General features: G+C 50.8%; 1 long non-coding RNA gene and 1 other non-coding gene across 2 annotated transcripts in view; both read right to left on the bottom strand.

The window, feature by feature from the left end:
• LOC143425121 (uncharacterized) overlaps window positions 1-14463 on the bottom strand; it is a 101312-nt gene that overhangs the window by 44013 nt on the left and 42836 nt on the right. The window lies entirely within an intron of this gene.
• Window positions 2592-2698, bottom strand: LOC143425737 (U6 spliceosomal RNA). Its single transcript, XR_013102068.1, has one exon. It is a non-coding gene; the product is annotated as a U6 spliceosomal RNA (small nuclear RNA).

The following is a 14463-nucleotide window of genomic DNA, read 5'->3' as shown; positions in this document are numbered from 1 at the left end:
TCGATCGCTCAAGATCGCTATCGGTGGTATCTAAAATCTGAGAACGAGAAGTCTACGTCGTCCACTTCTTTTTACGCGATGAATTATTACTTTTAGTCGAGTACCAACAACGTAGTAGCGTTTTTCGTAATTAAGCCATCCGCACTGTCAATGAATCTATCCCTCCTGACATCTACGTTCCGCCACGTGGTCACCATGTGCACGGCAACGGCTCGAGAGAGCCCTCTGCCTCGTTCGACGGTGACTCCCACCGCCGCTTAATAAACTCTCGCTGTCCCTAATTACTACGCTCGTCTGCATTTTAACGACTTCGAGTATTCTTCTCCGCTGACGGCGCGTAATAACATGATTCACGTTAATAAGCCTACGAACCACCAACGAGCAGATGAAACGAACTGCGGAAAAGAGCGACGTTTCATTTCGCAGTGGTTCTGCGAGGCCTGGAATCGTTTCTTGTTCTTAAAAATGGCAAACAAACGCCTGGGCGCGTTTCCGTCTCGCGATCGAATAAACAATTTCCGCCGCGTTGCTCGTTTCCCTCGTGATCGTCGAATTATCGTAAACAGAGTTCCAGCTTCTTGCGCCCTGGCGATCCGGGGCCAGCCGGAGGCGGCGTTAATGAAGCGAACGGTTCGGTTTTTAATCGACGGGAACGCAAATACGCGCTCGCGCGACTCTACCCGGCAGGAACATGATAATTAAAAAGGGACGGAAAAAAGCAGAGGGAAGAAACGCGGTACATTAAATATCGGCGAAAAGTCGCGTTGCGATTCGGAAAACGTTACAATTTTAATTAGAAACGCAGCGCGTATGAATCAATTAACGACGGGGTGGGGATAGGAGGGGAAGGAAGACGGGCGGGGGTGTGCGGTCCGATCGAAAATAAAAGCAAAATTCGAACTATGCAGCCGGGAAACATCGCGAAAATCAAATATATTTATTACGCTGCGTTTCGCGGACGATGGCACGGAATTTTTCCTCCCACCCTCGCCCTCGTACTCTCTCTCCCTCTCTGTCTCTCTTTCACCCCTAACCCCGTTCACCGTCGCGTAATTACTGGATCCGGTACACCGAACGCTTTTTCCGCCGCCCGTCCACCCACCTCCCCGTCCCTCTTCGATTAATTAAAATTCAAATTTTACTTTTACATAATTCGTAATACATTGCCAGCGTATCGTCGTATTATTTTTACGTTATGTGGAGAACGATTCGACCGCGCGTTTGTTTTCCGCCCGGTTCGACACGCGTGTAACGCAGATAAAAGTCTACCAGTTATAGATATTCGCGGTGAGAGGGGAGATGGCGGAGCGCAACAGTGGAAGGGTGCGTAAAATATTCGAGGGGTAGGGGAGGCGCACGAAGGGGTTGGGTTACGCGAAATTATTGAAAAAGCAGGATCTGTGCAACGCGAGTGAATACAATTTAAGACAATTTCATAAAAATAGAGTGCTGGAACCGATCGTCGTCGAACGAAAAATTTTAGCGACTTCTGGCAGCGAACGAATAGAAATAAAACATCGCGAGCTTCTCTCAAAAGGCGGCAAAAGGTTCGGAACACAAACGCGCCGCAGATTGGACAGAGAGAGAACAGGTATCGGTAACTGTATACACGAGAGAGTCGAAGGGATGGAGTAGAAGATCCATTATTTGTTAAAGAGGGCCGCAGTGGCGCGTCTGCACCCTTTATCGAGCGCAAACTCGTTGGCGGCGTATTCGAAACTATCGCTTTAAGGGCAATCGCGTTCGCCGCGACGCTTTGCGCTTTTATTCGCCCCGAACAAACAGTTTTCTTCCGCGATCCCTCGTCGTGCCAGCCTCGAATCCCCTAATTTCCACCCCTCGCGCCTTTCCAAACGATCTCCGCTGAACGCGATCCACGAACGCGTCGCGCGATCGTCGATGCGCGAAGCAACGCCATTAACGCGCGTCTCCGCGGTACTCATTTGCGAGTGGATTAATTATTATCGACGACATAATTAATGTAATTGCCGTGTAAATAATTGGAGGCGCGGCCGCGAAGCGCGCGCGACAATAAAACATGTAATCGGGTGATTACGGATTAAGCGAACGAGTTCGATCCTTGGCGGGTGTTCGCGTAGGGCGCTCGCAGGGCGCTGACGGGGGCGTCCAGCCGCCTCCGTCGAGAATTTGTCCGACCGTTACGGCTGTCAGCGGTGATCAAGCCGGGTATTTACGGGGGCGCAAAAACCTCTGCGAGCCGCGAACACCGCGGCTCGTTAATAAGACCTTTCTCACGTTGTTCACCTGTCAAGATCAAACGCGAACAGATGACACGTATACGGGGGCGCGGCCGCGTTTAAATAGAAACCCCCGGGACTGCGCGCCAGAAATGAATTCCTCGCATTTAATTAGCGGCTAAAATTGTAAGCACCGCCTCTGTAAATGGAAAGAAGGAACTGTGCCTTTTTTAAGGGACTGATTGGAATCGTACGACCAATTGTCGTTCAGAATTGCCAAATGTACACGTGTTCGTAATAAGAAAATTGTATTATACGAGGATAATGAAATAGTTAATTGTAATTAATCGATATCGAATTCTTGCAAAAAATTTTTCGAGACCGCAAATGGCAAAAAATGTGGAACGCTTCACGATTTTGCGTGTCATCCTTGCGCAGGGGCCATGCTAATCTTCTCTGTATCGTTCCAATTTTAGTATATGTACTGCCGAAGCAAGTACGTCAAGGTACCGTTTCCTTCTTCTATATATAGAAACGAACACCTTTCCGACAACTAGCGAGAGAGAGCAGGCCATCTAGTGGCCGGTTAAGGGAACGAAAACGCAGCCAGGAGCAGGTAAAAGGTCCTTTTTGTCCCTCCACCGTTTATTGCCGCGCCCCGCCTTTTGGGCAGCGCCTAATAGTCCCATTCAATTTTCGTTTACTGCGACGAAGGTATGCTTCGTTTCGTATTATTTACCGTTATTATCATATCCCCCTCTGCAATGCAAAAGTAGTGCAACGCGAATGCAGCGATACGACAGACCGATTCCAGCAATATCAAACGTTGCACCATTTATTATTAACGCGATATCAATCGTTAAGCAACACGCAAAAATATGCAGTCTGATAATCTGAACAAACGGACGCGAGGAAACGCAACGTCACAGAAACGGCACACCGTGGCACAGCGCGTCCACTGCCAAGAAACTGTACAACACACGACGCAGGCTAGAAACATTGTGCAACGCATAACTCATGGGAAACTGACCGTGACAGACGCCACCTCGTAAAACGGCCCCACGGAATTCCTTCCGGGGGACGTTTTCGCGCGGCCCCACGGAATCCGCTCGTTAAGCACGAGTTCTCGATCAAGCCTGACCGCGGCGGACACCGAGAGGGTTGACTTCGCAGACTTTTCTCACGCCGCTAAGTAGCGTTAAAGGAGAGGAAGAGGGATATAAGAAGAAGACGAGGGATGGCTGGCGGCGTGGAGGACGGGCGTAGTAGTACGTGTCGGCGGGAAGTGGTGATCTAAATAGAAACCTCTTTAGGGGCATAACTCGGCGCACACCGTCTGTGAAAGACGCATTGCCCTCGACGGAGAGGCGTCGCCCGTCTTCGTAACCGGGCCTGACGGATAGCGCCGGAAATAGCGAAAAGGACGGCCGAGGGATATCGCGCCCGGGACACCGTGAACCATCGTCGATGGGGTTAGGTGTCGAGCCGTCTGGGAATCCGAGTGTCGCTTAGATGACGCGGCCAGCGGTGTCGCGTGCTGTTCGACTAACGAACCGGTTCTCTTCGTGCTCGAATTTTCGATCGTCTTTGTTCCTTCGAGAGGACGAATTTCTTAGCGACACTTTCGAATCTCTAACTTTCGAATCGGTAACTTGATCGATGAAATATTGGCTAGAGATTCTTCTTGGATCTTCACTTTTTGTGTTTCTTACATAAATTTTAGTTTTTCGAATTTGTCATTTTTTTACTGTAGTAATTGATTGAGGAATGGTGTATGAAAACGGTTTCTCAGCGCAGTTTCTCGGGTGGGCAGAACCTCCGCGAAATGACGCCGCGGTATAACCGGGTGCGCGTAACTATTGTCGATGCGCGGCGAGTGTCTCCGTATCGGGCGCATCCATCTGCCGCGAAAAGGGCACACATTATCCGAGTACTTGTATTCCGTGCATTAGCGGGGACAGAGTGCTAATGCAGAAATCTGGTATCGGTTAATTAATAACCGTAAAACTCGAACCCCCCTGGCCCGTGCGCCGCGGCGCGTTATTTGATTTCCTCGAGATACGCTCACTCTCTCTCTCTCTCTCTCCTTTCTCTCCTACTCTCACCTTCCCCCCTCGTTTCACCCTCTGTCCTCTCCTTCTCTCTCTCCCTCTCTTCGATTTCTTCCTCGCTATATCTTCCTCCGTCCCTTTTACTCCTCGCAGCGGCGTATAACCGCGCGCACAAATGGCATGAAACGCGATGCTTTAAAAACTTGCCGGAATAATAAGTTCCTTTCACGGGTTTTTTAAACCTAATACTTTTCCTCGTTAATGTAACGTTACTTACCGCGGCCTTTGTTCCCGCTTCAGCGGAACGTTTTCATAAATTATACCACGGCACCGGCCGAGCCAGGCGCGTCTTAATTAGCGAATTATTTAATGAAAACAGATCCGCGAGTTGTTCTCCCTTCTTTTTTCCCCTTTCTCCCGTTTTTTATCGCGAACCTCCGGCGAGCGCCTTCGATTCCCCGTCGCGACCACCTCGCGGCGGCCACCGCGGTTTCCTTTTCACGGACTCTCGACGCGTTAATGGTTTCCACGGGAACGTCGCGCGTCTTGGGCTCCTCGTCATCCCCTGGCACGTAAATTTTCCGTGCGTCGCCGTCCCTCGTCCCACCGTCGTAACATTTACGATACCGCCGAATCGAGTTAGCTGGATACTGTATCTCGTTAGCGGCGGGGAATTATTTACGTCCCAAATCGCGACGTAATAATTTGATAATCGTAATGTCGCGTGAATAATTCAGAGGGTGGTTCGCGACACCGCGTCGATTCCCACGCTCGCGTTTTGACGTCAGAAGAAACGACTCGGCTGATGGATTCGTATTCGCGGGACATTTCAATTGGAACTCGGACGGAAGGTCGACGGGGCGCCTCTGATTTTATGGGGAACGAGAATCGTTGGACGTTCGATTACCGCGGAATAAATTTGACGATCAGAAACTCGAGCCCGCGAAGTTATTATCAAGTTGTCCAACGTACTGTTACGCGCGGTTCGCTACGTCGATACGCTTACTGGGATCGATATTCCTAGGCTACGTGTGCGTACAACTCCGATATAAGTAGTCGAGGGTTCGATGTACTCGCGAGATAAATGTTTAACACCGGGAGAATGTCCGCCATGATCGCGAGCGAACCGCGGCTGCGTCTTCGACTCCAACAAACGCCATCTTATATCCAAGAATAAAAAAAAAACCAACAGATTGGTGCAATAAAAAATCCTGGTAGCAAACATATGCTTCACAGACCAAATATTCGATGACCACCGTCGACAGCCTTCGTCGAAGACTGGAAACGGCGAAAATGTCTCTCCCGACTCCCGAGGAAGGTCAACCATAGTTGAATCGACGTCGCGGCTGGTAACCTAATTTATCGATTAGCCTCGATTAACGAGCGGGGCGCGTTAATAACCGGAAAATTGCAGAAAGAAACACAGAACGCGGGCAAAGAGAATCAAACGCGGCGCGGGCTGGCGGAGCTGGGGGCGTCGAGAGGGGTGGCGAGGGGTTGCCTCCCCGGGAGGAACAGGCACGAGCTGTAGGATGAGAACTAGGAGGAGGCGGTGGGTAGAGAAGTAGATGGTGGCTGAGGAGGGAAAGAGGAAGGGAAAGCCTAGGGTGGGTGGTGTGGGTGCTGGATGAGGGAGAAAGAGAGAGCGAGAGAGAGAGAGAGTGAGAGAGAGGAGAGGGTGGACGCGGGGGCTGCGTCGTAGTCGCACGCACACGAGGACACATTCGCGTGCAGCCCTCGCCTCGGGCTGCGGAGGAGCCTCGCAATTTAACCGGTTCGACATTCGCCTCGAGCTCGTAATTGGCAGGACGAATGAAAGAGCCCCGCGGACGAGGACGAGTGGTCGGGATTAACGATGGCGAATGGATCAGAAATTCTCCGCGAAAATAAAGTAGGTAGCCGGGTTGGCGGTGTTCTATATAGGTGTATATATATAGAGGAGGAGTGAGGAGAGAAAGAAAGAGAGAGAGAGAAAGAGAGGGGGAGAGAGAGAGTGAGCGAGTCCGGGGGTACGAGCCGTAGGTACGAGAGCCTTTGTTTGTCGTTCGCTCCAATTACCTCCGGCCTCTCCCGGTAGCTTCATAATTAACTCCCACTCATTTAACAAACTTTACTTTTAATGTTTTAAAAATAGTAATTAGCAGTGGCGGCAAGAGAAGAAGAAGGCAGAGGTGGATGGAGGAGAACACACCGGGGGTGGCGCGGCGGAGGGTAGCGGAGGGGGATAGCTGGTAGAGAAGCTCGAATAGGAGGAGGTGGAGATGTATGAAGAGGAGAAAGGGGGATGAGGGAGGAGGAGGAGGAGGTGGAGGAAGAGGAGGAAGAAGTGTGGTAGGGTAGAGAAGAGGGTTTCGAAGAGGAGGTAGACGAGGAGGGGTGACATTGGAGGGATGCTGAAGCGGGAAGAGGGGATGGAAGGAGGGTAGGTAGCAGTGGCAGCGGCGGCGGCGGCGGCGACGGTGGTGGTGGTGGTGGTAATACTGGTGGTGGTGATGCGGGGGAGCGTAGAGGGGGTGTAATTAACTATCATGCAACCCCTTCCCAACAGCAGCAGCCGGCGTAGCAAGGAGGTAATTGGACCGGAGTCTTATACGTGTGGAGCTCCGCTGGAGGGAGGAGGGTGGAAGAGGCTGCCAGGATAAAGGGTTGCTTAAAATTGCACACAGTGCTGCATTATGGAACCTCTGACGAGCTTCCAGGGAACGACCGTACGGATGGCGGCGTGGAAATCCATTAACCTCCCCCGCTCCCGTCGCCGCCCCCCGTCCACCCGCCGCCACCGCCGCCCACCCCCACCTACTCTCCAGTCGCGAATTAATTGCGATCGTCTAAGGGCGAGTCTTTGTCGGAGTCTGGCCCGACTACCTGTATGGCCGAAGTCGCGATTCAATTTTAGGCGTGCCAGTTACGACCATAAACGAGGAGCGAAAGAAATAGAACGCACCGCGCGTCTTCGAGGAGCGTCTTAGACCATCCGCGTTGCCGTTCTCCGAGGCGGCAATTAAACGTATCGTTGGGAATTTCCACTCGCGAGTGGAAACTGTTCCGCGACAAGGATAATTGATACATTAAATTCTGTTTGGTTTGAGAAATTTTTTAAAGCGAACCGGAACAAACGGGGCTCTGATTTGAATAACACAGTATAGCTATGGGATTACTCAGAAGCCGGAGAAGAAAGGGGAGGCCGCGAAAGGGAATAAGCTTTTTGAATTTCTGAAAACAGAACGTCAGGAAAGGCAGAATGAGTTTGTTAAAAAATTATTCAACAGTTTTTCCGAAAAAAAATTCTAACCGAGCGGGAAGCAAAGAGCGAATTAAATTAATTTCAAAACCGGCCGGGTATAATTTATTCGATAACCAGCTCAAGACTTTAGTAGTAGACAAAGAGGACAAACCGTAATTCTTTCGCTCTCCACCATTCCATCGTCGAGAAGCAAATACACTGAGACACTACTAATCTATACGATATCGAGGATACCGTACCATTCGGTAGGGCGCACGTCAGACGAGCCGCGCGGTGGTAATAACCGTAGAATGGGCTTATCAAAGGGATTATGACATTGGCAGAGTGTTGAAGCTGTGTTAATCAGGACTTAAAGGCCTTCGGTTGGCCAAGGGTGCGCGCGGTGTCGTAAGGGCTTCGCCATACGGAAGCGAAACCCCACCGGTGCCGGCAGCTAATCAGCGCCAAGACGTCAATCTGCCACCCCCTATGCGCGCAAGTGGAGTCGTATTGTACCGAATTCGTTTCCGTTCTCCGCGGTACCGTCGTCAGCGATTCGCGAAACCGATACGCCTCGAACAACGAAGACCAACGAAAAAGATCGTTACTTTATCGACCCGCTGTACACGAATTCTCTCGAAACGGGATTAAGAGGACGATATTGCGAGAGCGGAACGGCGGCGGGGCGGGGAGCGTCAGATTTCGGGCGATTTCGTTAAAATTCGAGGGGAGGGGAGGGAAATTTGGAAAGCAGGTCGAACCAGGCAAAGCGTGAAAGTCATCAAGAGGCCAGGATCCGGTAATTCCGCGAACGTGCCGAAACCGTGGCTTCGCACACGGCGAGCGACTTGCCAGATTAAGACGCCTTAACCGCGCGAACCGGCTGAGAACCGCCGATTCGCGGGGCATAATTAACGAAATTCATTATCCCCGGGGCCGAAACTAATTTTGTAACGTCTCCCGTGTGCTTGCCGCGCGGCGGCGGCGGTCCCTTAATCGCGAAAAACCGTGAAATTTAATTAAATTTAGGAACGCGAAAGTGAACGAGCCGAAGCGAGCGGCGGGGCGGGAGTGGAGCGGCGGGTGACCCGTTGGGGGACGAGCAGGAGAGTACGACGGTGGTCGATGCTAATAACGTTCTTGTCGTGCCATAAAGGTATTAAACCGCTGAAAATGACGATGTTCTAGATTATCGCGCGCCGCGGAGATCCTACGTGGATCGATCTCTTCGGTTCCTTCCGGGGTCGTTTTTCCCTTTTTTAATGAGAAACGATAACCGACACCTGGGAAGGTATGGCAAACTCTCACGGAAGTGGCGGCCCGTAGTCGAGCAGAAATTCGCGTTATTAATAAAATGGTCGCGCTGTGGACGATCCCGTCGATTTCAATGGCCTCCGATAATCTGATCGAGCGATCAACGACGGCCGAGGGACAACGTTCCTTGGTGTACCGAAACTCTGCTATTAAGATTACGAGAACGAACGGAGAGGTTGGCCCAATCTCGATGCCCGCTACCGTCGTTCTAAAGAGAAACGCAATTAATCCTATACACCGTCACAATAAAAGTGGCAATAAAATCTGCGGGACCTCCCCGGGTGGAGGATACAGCCCGGCTGCGACGAGACGGAGAGAGGCGGAAGAGGAATTCAGGTTATAATACCGGACGACGAGATACGGGCCGCGATATTACAAGAAATTGGAACGGCATTACCCTCCTTCGTAAACGTAACGATATTATATCAGAATTGTTGCTGTCCCGCTATTGCGTTCCTCGATAGGCGGTATCCGTGTGTCGTGGATGCTGTGCACCGTGATTTCCGTTCGTTTAATTGAAGTCAATTTCTAATTAAATAATTTCATCGAAGAACGCTCCTCCGTCGAACCAGGCCAACAAGGCGAGTTAGCCGGCCGGGTCAGAGAGAGAAGGGGGTGAAAAGGGGGTCGACCAATTAATTTCGCGGTGTCCTCCGATAATATCCGCAAGGTCGCGCGATATCATTAACCGCTGACGCTTCATTAACGATCGCATACAGCGATTTCTCATTCGATACGATTCGCAAAACGATAACAGTCTTCCATATCGCGCGCGTAGTTATACACGCGCGCGGTAATAGGTTCGAAAGAAGCAGCCCAAGGCCATGTTCGCCGCACCGCGGACAGAAATATTTGTATATACCCGAGTCTAACATTTTCTTCTCGCGAGCCATCGTTTAAGACGTTGCAATACCAACACTGCCGGTATAATGTCCCGGCGATTTTGCTCTTATTGGGATACCATCGAGTCGTTCCACTCTCCGTCTCTCTTCTTCCCTCTCGCGCGCCTACCACCGTCCCTCGTTTCCATCCCATCCGCATCTCCCCCCTCCCCCACCAGGGTGCTGCTCTCGCTCCAGCCCGTGGTAACCCTTTCCTCGTCTCGCCTTCGCGGTGTCCTTCTTCCACCAGAACGATCTTCCCCCCTCGTCCTTCCGCCGTACGTTTCCACGGCTCCTTTCGACGACGACGACGACGACGACGGCGACGTTTTATCCTCCTCGCGGGTGGAGAGGAGGCCGAGATTCACGGAGGCGTATGTCCTTTCTTCTCGTGCTTCCCGTCCCTAGGCCAGTCCCGGTTGAAGTTTCCACGGTTCTTCCTTGTTCCTTCGTGTGTGCCACCACACAATTACAGAAACGACTCTGTTAACTCCCGTGCCCTTTCACCCCCCCTCGTTCCTCCTCGCGGGCAAGCATTAACCTAACGTAACCTCGGCGCTGGGATTTTCTGCCACGGAGTATTTTCGCCCGTGATAAAATTCCTCGCCCTGTTCCTGTCCTCGGGTGTTCCTTTAAAGGTTGATTCAATCGCGACACGCGACCCATTCACGCTCTTTATCCCTTCCTGGTAAACGCCAAGGTGGTTGTGACCACCCCATTCCGCTTTGGTCAACCTCGTTTCTTCGTTGAAAATTATTCAGATCCGAGGCAACAGTGTTCAAGTGTCGAGAAGTTCAACGCTCAAGATCCAACACCACGGAACGGAAGTTCGTAGGCGCGTGACGCGCAACAGGAACCGCGGTTCGCGGCGGACGTCATAAGTCCCCATCGTTAATCCATCGTGCGATCTTCATTTCTGAGACGGCGGAATCGATAGGCGATCGAACGGCGTGCCAAACGGACTGGCGGCGTCTCGAAGGGAACAGGTAGTCCCGTCGTCGGTAAAAATATCAATTTTACATCCGCCTCGGTCCCGTTGCACAATCGTTCGACCGGAAATTATTAATGAAGACATTTCGAGGGAGAGGTTCGTGCTCGCCGCGTTACCGTGCGAGTGTTGCTCGCTGGCTCTTTCACGGTTACGCGTGTACCTGTGCATGTGAGCGTACGCGGACGTGCGAGAGAGTGTATGAAATAAGAGAGAGAGAGAGAGAGAGAGAGAGAGAGAGGGAGAGGGAGGGAAATGTGCGAGCATCTCGTGCGGCTGCAGCAGAGGAGGATACACGCGGCGCGGCCATAAGATCGGACTTCCACGAAGCCGCGTTTCCTAATTAATTAAAGTAATTAAGAGCCGGCCGAGTTATTGCTCGGACGTCCGCGCGATGCCACATCACGCTCACTATTATGAACCGCGTAACGAACGCGGTGATCTCATTCTCCTCCGGCTTCTACCGGGTGTCCAACTTCTCTCCGCCCCGTTTTTCCACCGCGATCGTTCGACCAGCGATTTTTTACAACCGTCAGAAATGTTGGTTCAGCATCGATGGTTCAGGTTTACGATCGTCCGAGAGATACCGTTTAATTGTCGCGGTGCTCGTCGTGGGGTGAACGAAGGACTCGTAAAAATGTAATCGATAGGGTTGCGAGTTTCTATTCGAATCGTTAGGGGTATCCAAGAGTGGTGAATGAATCGTCGAACATGGAGAACGGTGTATGGAGTGATGATCGAATTAACGAGCTGTTCGTTCAACTATCGTTGATATTTCATTAAAACAACTTTCTCAAGACATTCGTATTAATATTCGCAGACATTATTGGCAATACTATTCAACGATGAAACCGTGAAATCTGACTTCACAACCAAATACTGCATCAAAAAAGAAGAATCCCTAGCAACGAACAATGATAACCGAAAAAGGAAAGAAAAATCGTAGTAAACCGATGGGCAGCGAGCATAATTACTCTGCTGAAACGAGGATCGGTTCGACGGACCGTCCTGACCGGTCGAAAACACGATGTCCAGCGTATTTTCCTCCGGGGTACGATCTTTAATCCGTACTCGAACAAAAACGCTCAGCCCGCGTTCCGTCCTCGATCCCCGTTATCCCCGTCGCGGTGAAATACACTCTTTTCCGCCCCTCCCCACCCCAGCAACCCCTTCCTGGCGAGCCTACTCGAATAATTCCTACGTTATTATATCCGCTTTCCGTGAGTCCCGGCTCGTCCAGCAGATATAAGCCGTTCCTGCGTGTCGAGTGGGTTTAACGGTTCGCCGTTGGAAACGAAGCCTGTACAGGGATGTAGGCGCGCGCTATACCCCGGCTCGAGCCAGCGGGGGTTGCGAAGGAAAGAAGAAGTCAGCCGGTCGAACACGTAGTGGCGCGCGTACGTGGGCGCGCTCGTGCACGTACACGCGCGGGCAGCCAGATGCGCGTTCAATATTTGAGAGGATTTAAATTCGGACGTTGGACGTCCGGACGAATTTCAGTTGGATCGTTTAAAGGCACGGCCGCCGTCAGGCCTTCGTGAATGATTAAAAAGGGCCACGTCCTGGAGGCGAACTCCAGCCCGCGTCTTGGCGAGACTTTTCCACGGAATTGTCTACGTGCGAACTGTGTACAAGGGGGAGAGGGCGAAATATCGGCCCGGACGACTTCCCTGTCCCAACCTCTCGCGTATAAATAGAGAATCTACTTTTTTTTTTACCTTCTCCCTCTCTCGCCTTACATCGCGCACAGAGACGAGGCCCGACGCAACGATACGTGGCGTCCCACGGCTTACTTTACGAGCTACGTATGGTACGTCGGAACGACGACTGGAGAGAGTTTCCAGGGGAAGTTTCAGGTACGTTTTATGAAGCGCCGCCGTCCCCAACTCTTTCGTCTCCGCCAGTTTGCACCGTTTCCCGTGGATTCAGCGTCTGATGTTTTATTCTTTATTTCCGTCTTTGCGACGCGGTCCATCGGTGCGTCAGTAGGGGGTAGTTCGCGAGTAATTCCTTTGGACGCTCTTTATTATCGTCTTCGCGTAGTTTCTCATCGAACGAGGCTCGTGTCATTTCTGTATCACGCGTCTCTTAATTTTGCATACACGGAACGTTTTGAAGAACAATTTATATCCCCCGTGGAAAGTGAGGGTGCGTCTTTTTTTCCATCTGTTTTCTCGCTCCCCACGAGAACCGGTGAAAAATATAATCCCGGCGGTGCCTCTGTAGCTTTGTCTTTTTCCGAGTATTTCGATTCGGGCACGGGTTCGAAGTAATTTCGGAGGTACACCGATTTCGTTGGCAGTTTGAAAATATTCGAACGGTAAACATCGAAACTCGCGGGGGAATATCGCGTTTTTTTCCCTTTCCTTTTTTTTCAAACCGGCCAGTTATCTCTTTTTTCCAGACTCTGATAGATGTCAGCGATTACTTGGAGAAGCGTCCATCGCGTGGACGTTACAGCGATTGGAAAATAAATTCGAAAGTCAGGTCCAACGAAAACATTTCCGTGTTTTACAAACATGACTCGCGCGTGCGTGTACCGCGCGTCGTGAACAGCGGGCCGGGGAACGCGCGCAAAACGGGTTTCCTTTTCTCGAGCGAAGGGTTAATCGAGCGTGTCGTCCGTCGATATAATTTTTTCTGCTTTCTTTCGCCGCGATAATCAGCGGGAGGAAGTCGGCAATTAAATCGATACCTGGACACGTTTCGCGGTGGAACTGGAAGAAAGCAGCGGGGTGCCCGGAATAATGGTTAACAGGGTGAAAACGCGTTGCCGGCCGGAAACGTCGATAGCGAGCACAAATGCAGCCGATAATCAACATATTAAACGGCAGCGGAGCGTTAATTATTAATTCTAATTTTCCCTCAAATATTTAACGTACTTATAGCTCATTAACGCGCATTAAAAACATATATAAATGAGTTATATTAATGCATCGGGGCGGTGTTTGAGAACATCACTTGTACTAAAACACCGTAATTAATTTATGCACGAACTTCGATAAATGTTTTCGCTGGGCAAACACACAGCGATGAATAATAACGCGAAACGGCGGGCCGACCGTGGCCGAAGATTTAGAGCGACATCGGAGATTTCTGCCGCCCCTATCGGTTCAACGCGTTTACGTTCGATATTTTTTACATCCCTTCCGGTGCTTTGATCGCCGCTGAAAAAAAAGAGTTACCGGGGCTTCTCTGCGAAATAACTTTTGGCAATTTTCTCTTGTAATTGTCTACGATAACGGAACGTAATTAACCTTCGCGTGATACGTAACAAAACGAGAGAACACCAAATATTACGTGAAATCGTCTTTCGTTATAAAATTGCGAATACACCAGCAAGAGTCAGAGGTTTCGAGCAAGAGATAATGCGCGCAAAAAAGGTAACAAGTAGCACGTAACCTTCCTTACGAAGTCCACTGGTGAATGGGAGCATTATCAAGCGGAGAAATGGCCGAACGACGACACGGACCCCTTTCAGTAATTCGACTCTGGCCACGGATCGCGAAATTATGTACGCTGAAAACAATTGCCGGCTTAAAGCGAGCCGATGAATATTTATAAGGGGTCTCGGAAGTCTTAGACGAAACAACAATCGTAACGCGAGAGCTTGGTTAAATAAAAAGAGGCAGACCAACGAATACGTCGTTTAATGCTTCCTCGGTTCGCGGTTCGGGGAAGTTCTGGACGCTGATGGTGTTAATGGCTACAGAAATTCATCTAGCAATGGAGAGAGCAATAATTGAGGCTTGAATCGCATGTTTAATTATGGAGAACAGTTGCGATTACTGTAATGGCATTCGTGGTT

Source organism: Xylocopa sonorina, chromosome 7 (assembly GCF_050948175.1).
Source record: "Xylocopa sonorina isolate GNS202 chromosome 7, iyXylSono1_principal, whole genome shotgun sequence".
NCBI classification, from domain to species: Eukaryota; Metazoa; Arthropoda; class Insecta; order Hymenoptera; family Apidae; genus Xylocopa; species Xylocopa sonorina.
This window is presented reverse-complemented; position numbering and strand designations above follow the sequence as displayed.